Source organism: Myotis brandtii, unplaced genomic scaffold (assembly GCF_000412655.1).
Source record: "Myotis brandtii unplaced genomic scaffold, ASM41265v1 scaffold195, whole genome shotgun sequence".
NCBI classification, from domain to species: Eukaryota; Metazoa; Chordata; class Mammalia; order Chiroptera; family Vespertilionidae; genus Myotis; species Myotis brandtii.
The window spans coordinates 726,610-730,339 of NW_005357271.1; the positions used below are offsets into that span (position 1 = coordinate 726,610).

General features: G+C 45.4%; 1 pseudogene; it reads left to right on the forward strand.

The window, feature by feature from the left end:
• The first annotated feature begins 711 nt into the window (after window positions 1–711).
• LOC102241942 lies at window positions 712–2,542 on the forward strand (annotated as a pseudogene).
• The last annotated feature ends 1,188 nt before the right edge of the window (window positions 2,543–3,730 follow it).

Below are 3,730 nucleotides of genomic sequence, written 5' to 3' on the forward strand. Positions count from 1 at the left end.
CCCAAATAACTGCAGCAATCTTGAGAAAATAGAACAAAGTAGGAGGGATCACAATAATGGATATCAAACTATACTAGGAAGCCATTATAACCAAATCAGCTTGCTACTGACACAAGAACAGGCATATAGAACAATGGATCAGAACAGAGATCCCAGAAGTTGACCCACACTATTTACAGTCAATTAATATTTGACAAAGGAGGCAAGAACATACAATGGAATAAAGACAGTCTCTTCAACAAATTGTGCTGAAAATACTGGACAAACACATGCAAAAAAATGAAACTAGACCACCAACTTATACCATACACAAGAATAAACTCAAGGTGGATAAAAGACTTAATTGTAAAGCATGAAACCATAAAAATCTTAGAGGAGAACATAAGCAGTAAAATATCAGACATCTCACATAGCAATATGTTTGCAGGTATATCTCCTACCACAAAAAGAAACTAAGGAGAAAATAAACAAATGGGATTACATAAAAATGAAAAGCTTCTGCACAGCAAAAAAAAAACAAAACAACCCACCATCAAAATGAAAAGGGAACCCTCTGTATGGAAGAAAATATTTGCCAATAATACATCTAATAAGAGGTTAATATCCCAAATATATAAAGTACTCATACAACTCAACAAAAGAAAGACAAACACTCCAATTTTAAAAAATGTGCAGAAGGGTTCTTCCCAGGCTCCGGGCAGGGCCCTCAGCAACAAAATGGTTCAATAAGTTCCAGAAAACATCCATTTTTCTGCTGAAGAAGAGAAAATCTTGCAGTTCTGGTCCAAATTTAATTGTTTTCAAGAATGCCTAAAGCAGTCAAAGCATAGGCCAAAATTTACTTTCTATGATGGGCCTCCTTTTGCAACTGGACTACCTCACTATGGACATATACTTGCAGGGACAATTAAAGATATGCTCACCAGAGTGGGTTTCTTGTTGACAGAAGATTTGGGTGGGATTGTCATGGCTTACCTGTGAAATATGAAATAGATAAGATACTAGGAATCAGAGGACCAGAGGATGTAGCCAGAATGGGGATTGTGGAGTATAACAATCAGTACCGAGCAATTGTGATGAGATATTCTACTGAGTGGAAGTCTACTGTTACCAGGCTTGACCGATGGATTGACTTTGACAATGACTATAAAACACTCTATCCAGAATTAATGGTATCTGTCTGGTGGATCTGCAAACAACTTTATGATAAAGGCCTTGTTTATAGAGGTATGAAAGTCATGCCCTTTTCCACTGCATGCAACACTCCACTTTCCAACTTCGAATCTCACCAGAATTATAAGGATGTTCAAGATCCTTCAATATTTGTTACCTTTCCTTTGGAGGAAGATGACAATATATCTTTGGTTGCTAAGACTCTGCCTAGTAACCTTACCCTCTGTGTTAATCCAGATATGCAGTATATAAAGTTTAAAGATGTTGTCAGAGGAAAATCATTCATTTTAATGGAAGCCAGATTACCGGCCCTCTATAAATTGGAGAGTGACTATGAGATCCTTGAAAGATTTTCAGGTGCTTCTCTCCAAGGCAATAAATACAGGCCCCTGTTTGACTATTTTGTGAAGTGTAAAGAGAATGGCGCTTTTACAGTGCTTGTTGACAACTATGTGAGGGAGGAAGAAGGCACTGGGGTTGTACATCAAGCTCCTTACTTTGGTGCTGATAACTATCGGGTCTGTATGGACTTCAACATCATTCAGAAAGATTCTGTCCCTGTATGCCCTGTGGATGCTTCAAGCTGTTTCACAGCGGAAGTGACAGATTTCATGGGACAATATGTGAAGGATGCTGACAAAAATACCAGGACCCTGAAGGAACAAGGCCGACTTCTTGTTGCCACCACCTTCACTCATAGCTACCCTTTCTGCTGGAGGTCAGATACTCTCCTCATTTATAAAGCGGTGCCCAGCTGGTTTGTGCAGGTTGAGCACATGGTGGGCCAGCTGATGAGGAACAATGACCTTTGTTACTGGGTCCCAGTGTTTGTAAGAGAAAAGCGATTTGGAAATTGGCTGAAAGATGCATGTGACTGGGCAATTTCCAGAAACAGATACTGGGGCACCCCCATCCCGCTGTGGGTCAGCGAGGACTTCGAGGAGATAGTATGCATTAGGTCAATGGCAGAACTTGAACTGTCAGGACAAATATCTCAGATCTCCACAGGGAGAGCATTGATCATCTGACCATTCTTTCACACTGTGGGAAGGGATTGCTGCGTCGCGTCTCTGAAGTGTTTGACTGTTGGTTTGAGAGTGGCAGCATGCCCTATGATCAAGTTCATCATCCATTTGAAAATAAGAAGGAATTTGAAGATGCATTTCCCGCAGACTTCATTGCTGAAGGCATAGATCAAACCAGAGGATGGTTTTATACTCTTCTGGTGCTTGCCACAGCTCTCTTTGGACAACCACCTTTCAGGAATGTGATTGTGAATGGGCTTGTCCTTGCAAGTGATGGCCAGAAAATGAGCAAACGAAAAAAGAATTATCCAGGATCAGGAAGATGGCGACCGGCAGGAAGGTAGGGAGGGAGAGAGTGTGAGAGAGTGAAGGAGCAATAGAGGAGTGTGTGGACGTGTGTGGTGTGCGTGTATACAAGCTAGAGACAGTTAGATTCTGCAGGTCTTCCAAGGGGCTGCCAAACCGGGCAGTCTTAGACGGCGGAGCCCCGCTCCCAGCGCGGACACTCCTGGGAGGCCAGCGTGAGCACAGAGACCAGGCCATCTTGAGAAACAGAGCTGCTTGAGACTAGGATCCTGGCCTCAGCACCACCCAGTCTGGTCTCAGACGCAAACTAGGACCCTGCAGCCACTGGGGACAGAGACCTGTGACCACAGCTATAGACCCACAGACACCAAGAATCCAGACATCCCTGTGGCAGATTTCTGTGAGTAACAGAGCCCATCCCACTCCCTGCAGGCTCACAGGCAGCACCATAGTAACTGACAGACCCGCCCCTCGCACTGCCTGCGCAACTGCAGGAATTTGAGCCTGAGAATTTGCAGACACTGGGAATCTGTTCCCCGCAGCACCTCTGCAGGAACTTGAGCCTAGGAGTGCTTAGACACTGGGAATTTGTTCCCCGCAAGGCAATTGGGCGACCAAACCCGAAGCCCATGCAGGGCGGTAGTGCCACCTGACTTTGATTCAGGGCAAACGCTCACTGAAGTCCCCCAAGCTGACTGGGACCCCGATTCTCCATGCAGGAGGCAACACTAAGCACCAGTGACTTGACTCTGTTTCTTATCACGTGTGCCTGGGATCCCTGATCCCCAGTGCATTCACACTAAGAGCCAGTGACTCCAATTCTTGGTGCATGCACACACAGGGACCCTGAATCTCAGCACGAGGCTGAGATACTGGATTCTTGGGGAACTCTGACTCCTGGCACATGCTAGGGGGCTCTGGTTTTCAACACATGCCAGGTGGGGTCTCAGTTTCAGCGTGGTGCAGGTGGGGTCCCTGATTCGAGGTGCACACATGAGGCCACAATGAGAGCTGGTAATGCTGCCTCTGGGTGAGCCTGGTTCCCACCAACCCACGACAGTCACACATCTTAGTGTCTGAGCTCTTCAGTGACACTAGGGTGGTGCGAAGCTCCCACTGCACAAGGCCCAGGCCCACGCAACTCGACATTTGAATCTTCTGGTGATAGTCAAAATGGGGAGACAACACAATCCCCAGAGGAAAGAAAATGAGGAGTCGCCAAGAAA